The sequence below is a fragment of the Condylostylus longicornis genome, unplaced genomic scaffold, assembly GCF_029603195.1.
Source record: "Condylostylus longicornis isolate FDR11 unplaced genomic scaffold, ASM2960319v2 ptg000034l, whole genome shotgun sequence".
Taxonomy (NCBI): Eukaryota; Metazoa; Arthropoda; class Insecta; order Diptera; family Dolichopodidae; genus Condylostylus; species Condylostylus longicornis.
This window is the reverse complement of record NW_026578003.1, coordinates 1,353,115-1,367,731: the sequence shown is the minus strand read 5'-3', so window position 1 is coordinate 1,367,731 and position 14,617 is coordinate 1,353,115. Positions and strand designations below refer to the sequence as shown.

At 34.7% G+C, this 14,617-nt stretch overlaps 1 protein-coding gene across 2 annotated transcripts in view; it reads left to right on the top strand.

Annotated features, from left to right (window-relative positions):
* The window catches only part of LOC129608763 (LIM/homeobox protein Lhx9), a 173,315-nt gene that overhangs the window by 10,663 nt on the left and 148,035 nt on the right, over positions 1–14,617 (top strand). The gene's annotated exons all lie outside the window — the stretch shown is intronic.

Below are 14,617 nucleotides of genomic sequence, written 5' to 3'. Positions count from 1 at the left end.
AAACGAGAAAAAATAGAGCTGACCGTGTCAACTCTGTGATACTCGTACGCATTTGTTATCCTATGTGCGAGTAAATGTGCCATAGCTGACTATGGGACAGACTATGGCTTTTAATTGCCATATACCATGTTAATTTATGCAATATTTCAGTACTGTGTTTACAATATTTTCTAAGTTGTGGCCAAACTACTAGTGTAGTTGTATAGCAGCTACCACAAGGAATTAAGAAATTTCAACGATTTTTACCCCTTACAACAGCACTAATAATGCACTTGTTTTCACGAAATTTCTATATTATAACTCCAATAGTTATATGGCAGTTGTATATTTGTATGGCAGTTATCAGAAGGAGCCAAGCAATTTCAACGAATTTTAGCAAACATATTGGCCCTATTAACATATTCATTTGTGTTAAATTTTAATACCCCAGCTTTAATAGTTTGCGAGATGTAACCAAATAAATTTTGAAGTTGTATAGTAGGTATCCAAACCAATACCTCGATCATATTCAATTTAAATAGGGTTCTGGAATTTACTATAACAAATCATTTGTGAAAATTAGGTGAACTAACCTCAATTAGGTTTTGAGTTATCCTTGGAACAAATGGACGGACAAACGGACGCTGATCAAAACCATACACTTGAGTCTATACTTCAGACCATTATTTTTTAACCTTACAAACGGTAAGGCAAATTTAGTATATCCTTCGAACATACGTTCGCACTGGTATAAATATTAATACGTTCGCACTGGATTAATTGAGAAACCTCCATTAATTAATTTTTATTAATAAAATTATTATTTGTAGTGACAATGACAATAAATTTGCAATTGAAAATTAAAAAACATTTATAAAAAAAAATTTAATTTTATTTCTTATCTTTTTACCTAACCCTTTTTTTCTGCATATTTACCTTATTGTTGTATACCAATCCTTTAATAGAGGTAGTGCCTATAATAAACTTGGGAAATGTTCACCACACGCAATTTTTAAATTTTTATTGTATTAAACATAATTTTTAAAATCCTAAAATCTATTAAAAGATTTCAATTGGAGATAAAAATTTAATAATTTTTATTGTTAATTTTTAATATATTAAACATTTCTTATAATGCACAATCATGCATACATACATAACATTTAACTAATATAAAAATGAATAATCACATATCATTAAAAAATTGAACCTCCTTGAATATGAAAAAAATAAATAAATATAATTTTGTTTTTCTCTAATTTTTTATTTATAATTAAAATTATAAAATTAATTGATAATGAAAGCCAAAAAAAAAACCACCTAAAAAAATTGTTTCCTACAAATACAATGGCTTGCAAAAAAATAAATGTAAAATTCATAATAGATATGTGATAATATTATTCGTGCATATACAGGGTGTGTTGACAGATTAACTATCTACATTTTTTAATAAGTCATATGTAAAATGTAATGTTAAGTTCATGTAATTGCGTGTTGTTTTAATGTTATACGTGTATAAATATTAATTTCAAAGCAATTCAATCCTTTACAGTATAAAAATTAAAATTCGTAATGCTTAAACGAGATATTGTAATTTTCCTTTTTCCCCCAAAACTGTAAATAATTTTTTTAACAGGGTAATCAAACTCCGACTCTTGTTATTTTTTTTAAATTTAAATCCAAATTAGATCAGATCCCGATTTTTACATTGTTAATCCGATTCTTTCAACGCTCAAAATTCGATTTGAACCCTTGAAGTATTTTTCAGTTTTATATTTGAATTTATTTTTGAAGCACCCTGTATACTCGAAAACATAATACTTATTAGAGATTATTTTTTTTTTCTATTAATTTTTAAATTATCACCTTAAAATTTATTTTTCAATTTTCTTTTCATTTAAAAATTTTATAAATTTCATACATATTCATATATATATAGGTATATGTACATATAATGTACAAAATAATATCAATTAAATTTAATCAAAATTCAATAATAATTATAATTATTATTATTATTATTATGTTTTAATATAAAAGAAAAACAGAAATAATGCAGAAATTATGAATGGGTGTGCTAACACAATATTTACCTCGTTTATTTTCTTAATTATAAATGCATTGCATAATGTACATAATATGTTTTTTCTGTGTAAACTTGTAGATACATATGTACACTCAAAGGCAAAAGTCTAAGTACACTTAGATCTTGTCAATAAATAAACTTATTTTATAAGCCTGTACACTTTCATATTATACACCAAAAAATATTCAAATAAAATCTAAATTCAAGCCTCAATTGTAGATAAGCAATTTTTTTGCTAGCACATTGCAAATCATTTGCTTTGTTATTCCAACCATATTGATTTATTCAATTACTTAATTGAGTGTTTGCCAAATTCTATGTATTTTTGCTATAAAAGCATAAATTTGTTAGAAAAACCCAATATAATTTCCTATAAAAATAATTTATAAAATTTCTTCAAGTGTACGTATACTTTCGTCATTAAGTGTAATGTATTTTAAAACATCATTTTAACATTATAAAATTATTAAATGAATAGAAACAATGTTCATGTATTAAATGGCATAATAAAGATTTGATTAAAATCAGGGAAAAAAAAATTTTTAAAATCAAATTTTGTATTAATTTTTCCAGTGTGGTTAAAAACGTCAATATTTTTACCATCATTATATTTTGATTACCATTCCTCTATATATTATGATTTTATCTTGTAATCATTATTTATTTTAATGTTGTCGCCACCATCGTTGTTATTATTTTCTTTGGTATTTCTATAATACAAAAACCATTATAGTTGTCGAATGTCAAATATGACAACTCTGTTGGTTACAACATTTCAAATTCTCAATACATACATGTATGTACATACTTGTTTGTGTACAAAAAATATATTTTAATATAAACGAACCAACCACACAGAATAATTAAAACTTTTTTTTTGTATTATTTTTGCTTATTTTTAATTATTTTATTACCCGCCTTAATTAATTGAATTTCTTATTTTTTAAGAAGAAAAAAAAATAATAAAAATTATTAGTTTAAATTGTACAATTATGTTAAAAAAAATCTTCTATAATTGGAGATAAAATAATAAAAATAGTAATAAAGAAAAGATCAGAAAATATAAAAGTTAGATAGAGATGAAAGATCAATAAAGAAAAAAAAAATAAACTTTTTTTTTTAAAATACTTTAACCTCCTTAAAAAAAAAAAATTAGAAAAAGAAAATCAAACCAAATACAAGAAAAAAAAACAAAAATAATAAAAATAATAAGAAAACATCAAATAAAATTAATAAACATATAAAATTACATTAAAAATTACAAAATTAATTACCAAAAAGTGCTTATGTTCAAATTCAATTAACTCAATCTGTTGTACACAGATCCCGTCTCTTCCTTTCCCTCTCTCTCTCTCTCTTTCTCATTCCATTCATCTTTCCATCTCTAACATTTTATATTTTTAATTTTACTGAAATTCAGTAAGAAAATAACACAAAAAAAATAATATCGTAAAAAAAAAACTTCAAAACAACCTAAAAACCGAACAGATAAAAACGATTTTCAAAACAATCTTTATAATTTTATTATTATTATTATTTTTGTTTTCTTCTCTTTCAATTATTATTATTATTATTATTGTTATTATTAGCATGTTTATCTAATAATTTCAAACCGCGCTATTTCAATTTTTTTCTACAAAAAAAAAAAAACCTCAAATCCATCTAAAAAGTAAGATGTAAAACTGTGACTCAGCGAAAATATAACTATGTATAAATGTATGTATGTATGTATTTTAATATAATAATTATTATTTTATATAAAATGCTTATATAAAAAAAAACGTCAAAATTTAATATACATACTCACACAGAAATGTATTAAAGCAATGGCATAATCAGTGTTCACACTTGGTTGGAAAAAAAAATTGTATGTAGTTTTTGACAAAAAATCTATCAAATCTTACTTAGTCTTTATTCAGGCGCACAATAAATCCTTATACGTGGTCGCGGTGCACTGTTGCCCCCGTTATACAAATCTACAAATATAGTCTTTATTCAAATATTTTACATAAATCAATCAAAAATTGAAAGTTTAAAATTTTTCAAAAAGCATTTAATTTCTGCTTTATAAAATAATTTCTTTTGAAATTGTGTAATGTATCGTATATACATATTATGTTTGCTTATTTCACGAAAGAACCAATAATTTGTAAGTTGTCATTTATAAAATTAAAATAATGTCGTCAACCAACAGAAATTTTTTAAATTATATCAAGTGTCAAAATTGATACTTAAAAAATAGCAATGTAATATGAATATACTCGTAATATGACAATGACATTTTTGCATATAACATTTTCATGCTTATTATTCGTTAGCACTCTGGTTATTTAAAAAACACGGATCCATTTTCTATAAAATTTTCTATAAAATTTTTTGGTTCTTTCAAAAATTTAAGAAAAATGTATCCATTTTGATATATGTAAGTGCATCAAAGTGGCAACACTGTTTATAATATTGTGAATATAATAAACATACAAATAAATATAAATGTATGTATGTACAAAAACATAATCAATTTACAAACAAACCAAACAATAGCCATAATAATACAAAAACAAATTAAATTATAGTCGCGTTACGACTTACGATATTACGATATATACATATTTGCTTACATTTGCTTATATACATACATATATACTAACTTAATTACTGTACCATGACAAAAAAAAATTATAAAGCAATCACTTTGTTTTTTGGTATATTTAGAATAAAATCAACGAACCAGCAAAGAATTTTGCCGAAAATTTTGAAAAAAGAATGGAACACAAGTAAAAAAAAAAATTAGAATTATCGACCTTCAACATAAAAGAACATGAAAAAAATAGTAAAATATGTAAAATAACCATTAATACAATCTGAGTAATTATAAGAATTATAATTTACAAAAAAAAAAATATTAAAGCAAAAAAAAAAAGAAACATTAAGCCCGAGACCTTATGTAGTTTACGTACTTATGAAAGAAGAAAATCTATTCGTTTATGCAAATATATTGCACCTCTGGAACAACATTGTCACAGCATTAGTTACCTTATGAATACGATATTTGTAGTCATATAACATAAATAAAACAGTTTCGTTTCATGTACTTTGTTTTACGAAAGTGTGATTAATTTTGTGTGACAATATATCGGTATTTATTACAATTACACATTTCATAAAGTGAACAATATGGTGGTGAACAACTTCTAAATTTGTTTTCTTGATGGAATATTGATTGTTATTTTACGAATCGCATTACCGCTAAAGTGAATTACTGTCATTTGAATTATTATCAAATACTAACAATAATTATTGCCTTGAATACTAACTATTTCATTCAAAGAAATTGCTTCTTTTGCAATAACACATTTTTCAAAAATTTTACGATAAATATCATTTTGACTTGTTTTACTTTAAAAATTAGTTTTACATATTTAAAATTTTACTAGTCACTGCAATTTTAATCTATTATTGTAATAAATTTTAAGATTTTATAGTTCGTTAATATTACTGAATTTTTTGATTCATTTTCATAGGATTAATGTTTTGTAAATATTTTCGTAAATTTACGACATTAACCGGTTCAACATTTTATAAAAATGCTTTTCAATACAGTTTTAAGAAAGTTTTTAGGGACAAATTTAACATCATTTTCAAAGTATAAAAAAATCTTCTAATTTCATACAAAATGTCAGTAACATTTTTGATTAAAAAATCTTATTTTTTGATATATAGTAATATTATACTAGAGGTGCGATATAATATGCATACAAACTTCTTATACATATATTGTAGATAATGTTTAAATTTCACGGGGGTTAGATTGTAGATTGTAGATCCTAAGGGAACTGAGTGGGGACAGGAGCATCCCCCAAGCCACCGCAGCCATTTTTGACTTATTGTAGCCACCCCACTCTCCCGTCTATAATATCCCCGTCCCAATCACAAAGCCGGAGATATCCCTAAGGGAGTCGGACAATAGTTCCCGAACACTTAGGGACCCATGTCCAAGACAATTGCGGCGCCGAACAGCCAGTGCCGGACAGTCGCAGAGAATGTGCACGGCGGTCTCATCGCCACCCCCACAAAATCTGCACAGGGGGGAGCCCGACTTCCCCAGCCTGTGCAGGTGGTATTTCACCGGGCAGTGCCCCGTGAAGAAATTCGCAATAGTGCGAACCCGGCTCCTGCTCATCCCCAGCAACTCCGCAGCGAATCCGCCGGAGCACGCCGGAACAAACACCTTCGCATGACGGCACCCTTTCGTGTCCCGCCAGTGACGACTGCATTCCGCCGCGAGTAGGCAGGCAAGCCTGGCCCCCACGGCGGAAGAAGGCAGACCACAGAAAGGCAGCGGCTGCACAAAGGCAGCCCCAGATCCCCTCCGCGCCAACTCATCGGCAACTTCGTTGCCCGCATGGCCACTATGGCCCGGCACCCAAATGAGCATCACTCTGTTTTCCGATGCCAATTCCATAAGTGCAGCAAGGCAGCTCCAGACCAGCTTGGATGTAACCTGAGCTGAACGGAGCGCCAGCAGTGCAGCCCTGCTGTCTGAGAACACATAGATGGTGCGGTTTCTATACCCCCTTTCCAAATTGATTCTCAGACAGATCTCTATTGCATGTATTTCGGCCTGGAACACTGTGCAATACGGGTCAAGGGTTGCATATACACGCGTGTCCGGGCGGACACCGTATACGCCCGAGCCCACACCCGACTCCGTTTTGGATCCGTCCGCATACCACACGCTCGAACCCGACCTAAGTACCGGACCACCCCGATCCCACGTCCATCGATCAGGAAACAGAACCCCGTACTTGTGGTCGAAGTTGTACCGCGGCAGACAGGTATCTGACATGGTTATCCTTAGAATCGGATCGCCCTCAATGAAGTCTCTGTGAGTTCTGTGGGCCAACTTTAGCCCTGCCCCGTCCTCGCCAGAGAGAAGTCGGTAAGTCACCAGCCGAGCTTCCTTCAATATATGGAGGTGCAGTGGCGGCAATCCGATCATCACCTCCAATGCAGCGGTGGGAGCCGTCCGCATCGCCCCGGTCACTCCCAGGCAGGCCAGCCTCTGTAGCTTTTCCAGCTTGGCCCGCACACCCGCCTGCTGAGCTTTACGGCACCATACAATCGACGCATAGGTGACGATGGGCCTAGCAAGGGCCGTATATAGCCACAGTGCTACCCTGGGACCAATTCCCCAGGTCCCCCCGATGAAGCTCCTACACGTCCACAAGGCCGCCGTAGCTCTCCCGATAACTCTATCGATATGGGTATTCCAAGAGAGACGATCATCCAGGGTTACCCCCAGATACTTCACCTCCCTCGAGTAACTAATACGTTCACCAAACAGAATTGGGCTCGTTAATCTGTCCCTGCTTCTGCGTCTGGTGAAGGCGACCAAAGTGCTCTTGCTTGGATTTATATTTAACTCAACGCCTTTGCACCACCTTTCCACAACACGTAAATTTTGCTGTAGAAGATCAGAAATAGTGCTCTCAAATTTTCCCCGCACGACGAAGGCCACATCGTCAGCGTATCCCCAGACACGCGCCCCGGAGCCCCTGAGAGCAGCTATTAGATCATCCACTACAATGGACCACAGGAGGGGCGAAAGAACCCCGCCCTGCGGACATCCTTTTGCAGCGGAGATGAAGAGTATATCGTCAGCTATGGTGGACTTAATAATCCTATCCTGTAGCATCCGATTGACCCATCTGCTAGTCGTCGCATCAATCCCTCGTTTGTGCAACGACTCACAGATGACATGATATGGGGTGTTGTCAAAAGCTCCCTCTATATCAAGGAAGCAGCCAACTGCTACCTCCCGCACTTCCAGTGAGTTTTCAAGGACCCCCACCAGACTCTGCAGAGCGAGTACAGTAGACCTTCCCGACTGATAGGCGTATTGAGATTCATGCAAGGGATTGCTTCCCAGTGCACCGTCCCGTATAAATCTATCAATCACTTTTTCCATTGCTTTCAATAGAAAAGAAGTAAGGCTGATTGGACGGAAAGACCTTGGGTGGTTGCTTGGTCGCTTACCCACCTTCGGAATATACGTCACTTTAGCCACCCTCCATGCCTGAGGGATGTAACCCCACGCATAGCTGGCGCGAAAAATTCCCAACAGTGCTCTAGCGATATGTTGGAAACCCCTCTGCAAAAATGCAGGATATATCCCGTCATCACCTGGAGATTTGAAGGGCCTGAAAGAGAAAACAGCCCATCTAATCCTGCCCATCGTGAAGACTAGACGGGACCGTTGCCAGTCATCCCTCCTGGGCCAGGGTGCCCCCGGTTCGATGACTGCATTTGAGTGATTCCGAAGAATCTCCGAGTCAGGAAAGTGCGTTGACGCCATAAGCTCCAACGTCTGCCTTCCGTTCTCAGTCATGGAGCCATCAGGACGTTCCATTAGGCCCAACCTACTAGCATACTTTTTGGAAAGCACCCTGTGAAGACGCGCACTGCTGGGGAGTTCATCAATGCCCTTGCAGAACGCCCTCCACGAGATTCTCTTCGCTTTCCTAATTTCTTTATTGTATTTTGTGAGTGAGTCCTTATACTCTTCCCACGAACCTGACGCTTTGGCCCTATTGAATAGCTTCCTGGTCTTTAGTCTAAGCCTTGAAAGCTCCTCATTCCACCACGGGCACTTCCTATTGCTCCGCCTCGGCTTAGCACGGCAGCTCCCGTGATAGGCATTAGTAATAGCCGCCGTCAGGGCCTCGCTGGCCAGTTCGATATCCATCACCGTTCTGACAGAAGCAGGAACGGATCTAATCCCATCCATGAGGAGCGTTTCGAATTGACTCCAATCTGTGGATTGGGGCACCCGATATATTTCTTCTGCCAGGCCCCCGGAGACCATGATATCAAACCTAATCTGCCTATGATCGGACATGGATGTCTCATTTGAGACATGCCATCCACCAACCCTACTGCCGATAAATTCAGTGCAAAGGGTGATGTCAAGGACCTCTTCCCTAATTGCATTTATGAATGTCGGCCTATTGCCTTCATTCATAATCATTAATTTATTGCTATATATAAATTCAAGTAGGCACTCACCTCTTTTGTTTATATTGCTGCTTCCCCAGACGGTGTGGTGGGCATTGGCATCACTTCCTATTATAAGTTGGAAGTTCCTCCTTCCACAAAAGTCCACTAGATCCTTCAGTTGCTCGTCCGGGTGGGCACAGTCCCCCGGGAGGTAGGATGAGCACACAATGAACTCTGTCCAGCCCCCGCAGGACTTCACCTTCACCAACGCAGCTACCTGATCCTTAGAACAGTAATCTGGAATGGGAAAATACGTTAGCTTTTTACTAAACAAGATGCAAGCCCTAGGCCTGCCCCCAGTTGTATTATCATTCAATAGCTCACCTGTTAGGCCCTTAACCTGATCCTTCACTATGTAAGGCTCTTGGATAAGGGCGATATCGAGGTGATCCTTCATAAATCTATGAGCCAGAACATCAGTAGATGCCCTAGCATGCTGTAGATTTATTTGGATGCACCTCACAGCCATATTATTTCCTCCGGCTCTTGTCTATGGGCTTTGGCCCTTTAGACAAAGGCTTTACATGAGCCTTACCTCCCATTTTCGCCTTTTTACACATCTTGGTGGGCGCCTGCCCTGCCACAGCCTCTTTTGCCGCCCCAGGTGCCACGCTAGCCCCTCTAACAGCAAATACCGAAGCATTTCCGGGCTTCCCAATGGGCTTGAGCCCTTTTGGTTCCCCCGGGACGCTTGTATTTGGCGTGCTGGTCGATGGTCCTTCCGTTTCCCTTGCCGCCATTTTCGGAGCGACTTCAGACTTTCCAATGAGTTTTGGCTCTTTTGGTTGGTCTGAAGTGCTCGTCGTTGTCGTTGTCGCGGTGGGCACTGGTTTTTTATTTTGTCCTGCCCTGCCGCCAGCACCTTGAGAGGATTTTCTTCCTTTAACCCGAACGGTAACACGGAAGAAATTCAGGAAAAGTCGGAACTCCGCTTTCCGTAGATCTTCCAATCCGGAATCATCCACGGAAAAGGTGATGGAGCAGCCCCCGTCCTTTTCCTTATCCATCCTCAGCACCCTCCAGGAACTTATCTTGAGGCTGGGATTTTGCTTCCCTATCCTACTTAGAAATTTGTCCCTGGAGAGACTGACGGTTGTCTCGTCCTTTGGTACGTAGGTGACGCAGACATGCTGTTTGGGCATGCTGTCGCCATCCAGTACCACGACATCGCAACCGTCCCAAGGCTTTATCTTCCTGCAGACACTGGTTATCCACTCCCTGGTGTCTTGATTGTTGCATGTTACGGATATCCATCCGTCCCTTTGCAACGCTGCAGTGAATTGTGGATGAGAGTCCACAACCCTATCCATTTCATCCATGATGGCTACTTTGATTTTCCCCATCTGGACTTCGGATAGCCTTTCCTCTGGATGCAGTCTATGAGTGATGGCCACCTTGACCTGTGCTACTGCATCCCGATAAGAAGTCATTTTCGGGTTTTGTTGAGGAATGTTCCCAGGGACCTTTCCCTCAACATTGCCCTTCATCGACCTCTTCTTTGAGGGCCCTGCATCAGGGGTGTTGCTTTCCGACCTTTCCCTCTTTTGGGGATGGTCGGCCACAACAACCGATCCGCAGGCCTTCAGCTTTTCCAGCCTTTCCTTCTCGTATCTGCGAGCTTCCTCTGGGGACATGCCATCCCTGATATAAGCCGCGATACGCCGCTTGGATGCACCAGAGAAATATTGTTTTTTTTCCCCTGATGTCCAACCTTTTCAGGTCCTCCTCAGTTTTTTGGATAATAGGTCCAAGAGGATCCTGATTATCCGTCTCCATCGGAGGCGACGCCTTTTCCTCCACTGGCGTGAGAAGGAGTTCCTCCTCTGCGTCAGTTGAGAGAAGCTCTGGTTCCGAAGACCCTTGAGCACTAAGTGGTTGTATGTTGTCCTTAGTGTCGTTGTTGTTGTTGTCACTGTTGTTATTTGTCTTGTTGTTGTTGTTGTTGTTTTCCATTTCTGTCCCACGAGTAGCGCGGGAAAGTAAAGTCACCCATGGCAGAGCCCGGCATACCATGGGAAGGCTCATTTAAACTGGAGGGCGCCTGGTATCCAGAGTCCGCATACTAACGACTAAGCTCCCCCTTAGCCACGCAGTCATCGGCATATGCTGTTCCACCTTGACTTGGGACGCCTGTCGTCAGCTGACGTATAGATATAGGGCTGAAACTCACAAAGCAAGAGGCTCGCCGCGAGACATGACCACGACACGAACGTAACTTTGATCGTTTCAATCACCCCTTTATCCTCCGCCATTACCGGGGCCCACCACTAGGAGGTGACAGTGCGGTTTTGGGCCCACGGGGGTTAAAGAATAATTATTAAAACTAATTAAAGAATTAGCTATAAGAGATATTGAAAAAGGGAAATCTAGAAAATTCATGAGAGAAATTCTATTTAAAAATATTTTCTAAAATGATACACACACACTTACACAAATTTATATGCAAAATATTAAAATAATAACGCATTTGACATGCATACTATACATACATACATATTTATTCAAAGCGGTAAACAAAAACTGAACGCATTCGCATTTTTATTTTATTCACCACTAATAGAGATCACTATATATAATACCACTGTACTGTTAAAATTATTTAATCAACATCAACTACTGTTACCATATCATTACCAATAGGTACTTGTTTTATAGAATACAAAGAATTCAAAATTAAAATATCAAGCGTTTATCCTATTAATATTATCATAGCCATTTCTAATTTTCAAACTGATCTTATAAAAATTTTTCTTCTGAAAACATTCGGAATTACGCATACTTTATAATTTTTTGCCGCCCGATTCACGCATTTCTAATGAACTTTTCATATTACTCATTGTATGTTGTATATACATACATACATATTTAAAAAAGTGGGTATGTATATTATATTTGAGTTTATTTGTATTCTATAACTATATGTAATAATAATTTTATGTGTATACTTAACTTAGTTAGTTAGTCAGCTAGATGGAAGAAAGCGATGAAAAAACAAAGAAAAAAGATACAGAATTTTTTTTTTAGCATTTCTTTTTTTTTTTTTTTTATTATTATTTTTAATTTATACATTTGAAATTAAAAAAAAAAAAAAAAAAAACCGAAATATGAGCTTTTGATATTTTGCGCGACCAAGCGGTTCATGGTTCTTTTTTCTTTTTTAAACAATCATCATTTTATTTTATACATGCTTACATACATACTTTCGTATATACTTATGGATAATATCGTTCTTATTTTCGTACGCACATACATATATGTATGTATATAATTACGGATATACAATAATATTTGTGTATTAATGTGCTAATGTGTGTATATTTACAATGATGTCTAAGCGACAGAAAGGAATCCTAACTAGTTGAAATATTTTTAAAGAAAAACCTTTTCAATTATGTTGAACCACTCAAAAAGGGGAAAATTTCGAAGAAAAGAGGATATTAGGAGAGCAAATTAAAATTCTGAGTTGTTCTGCTTTAAAAGATTGTTACTTATCCACAATACAATCTAAATTTTTTTTTATTATTCATTTCGAAACTGCTTGGAAACCGAAGTTCCGCGAAAAAAAAAACGTGGTTTGACAAAATAAATTAGATCTTTATTTCGAATGTAAGATTTTACACAAAGAAAACCATATGATCAATTTCCGTAACCGATGGCAACACTATTATAGCAAATTATATAGCGGAATTTGTAATTGTTAACTTAAAATAATAGGTAAGCACGTTGTACGTATGTACATAATGTATAAAGCATTTTAAAATTTTGCAAAATATTTTTTTAAAGTTTAACCCTTAACTGGGATCTCAAGAACATATTGCAATTTCCTCTTACAGTAATATTGGAATGATGTAACCGATATAAATTATTTTATCCATAATATACATGTAGTGTTCAGTGCAAACTAAAATTGAGACTATAATATTAAAGTTAATATATTTAATATACTCTAATTTTGAAATCAGGCTTTCATTTGGAAATCAAATTTTCCAACACCGTACTCTTCACCATTTTCGTCATCAGCCTCTATAATTTTTGTTATATAAATTGTATTGTATGTATAACATTTATCTTAATTATAAATTTCTTATTTTTTTACTTGATCACCATCACAATAATCATTTTATATTCACTGCATATCAGGCATGTGACTACATTTACATACATACATAAACGAAATTCTAAAAATTGTCATAAAGAGAGCGATTTAGTAAATTTTTTGTGTGACTTTGCCGATTATGACACTTTGAATTTGTCTTTTTCTTATTTTTTTTTTTAATATAAGGTTATGCTTATGTAGTTAACATAAAAATTTATTCATTCTATTCTAAAAATTACCTTCCTTTAGTTTAGTTAATTTTTTTAACGCTTTCAATTTAAATTGTTCATATAGTGTTGTTAATTTGAACAATTTATGTTTGTTTGATGATTCCCGACTTTGACTTATAAAATATAAAGTTATGTATGTATGTATGTATGTGTATATAAATATCACATTCACGCTCAGGTCGACACGATTCTTATGCTGTCATAATTTAAAACAAGAAAAAAGTTTTATTTATAAAAAAGAAAAAATCAAAGCAAAAATTCTATTTTATTTTGTGTTTCTTATTAAAATAAAAATAAAAGAAAATTTTTTTGTGAAAAAAATATAAATGTAAAAATCCATTGTTATTCATGACAAATGAAAACGATCTGTTAACTATCATGAAAAAAGATCAGAATATCTAAATCACTTACACACAATCACATATGTAAATAATAAGCCGCCGGAATATATGTATGATAATTTACATGATATATAACTATATACATACATATATATATGTATGTAGGTAGATAAGTTACCAATAGTAAAATAAATTTTATAAACAAAAATGTTAATTGGGATTTTGAGGTTAAGTACCCGAACATCATCGTAATCATCATTATAATCATTAAAATGAGAAAATCAAAAGTTCTTCTTTAAGCACATGGTCGACTACACAATGATAATTTGAGGTTAAATGTATAATGATTTTAAGTTAGTTGATTTTTTTTTTATTTTTATTAATTTTTAAATTAAAATTTTTTTATTTGTGTAAGTATGTAACTCAAAAGCCTGAAAAATTTCTACACTTATAATAACAATTAGGAATGTTGTTTAATTAATTTGTACAGTATACTTACTAATTTTTAATTTACAAGAATTTCAACCCTAATGGAGGAAGTCCGACTCTGCGCAGATTTATACAGTTTTACGAATGAATGTCTCTAATTACCATTAAAAACTAGTGTCGGATATACCATATATACGAAGTAAACATACGCAATGAGCGCCGGAAAACAGGGTAGCAAACATTATACGTAATATGCAATGTTTATTGCTTTGAAAGCCGGTGGGCGCATTTTTTTGGAAACCGCATAGGGCGACGAACAAGTCAGAACCGGATCAGTTAAAAATTAATATAACTGACTAATTATTGTCATACCAGATTTATTACTATTACAGTAAGTATT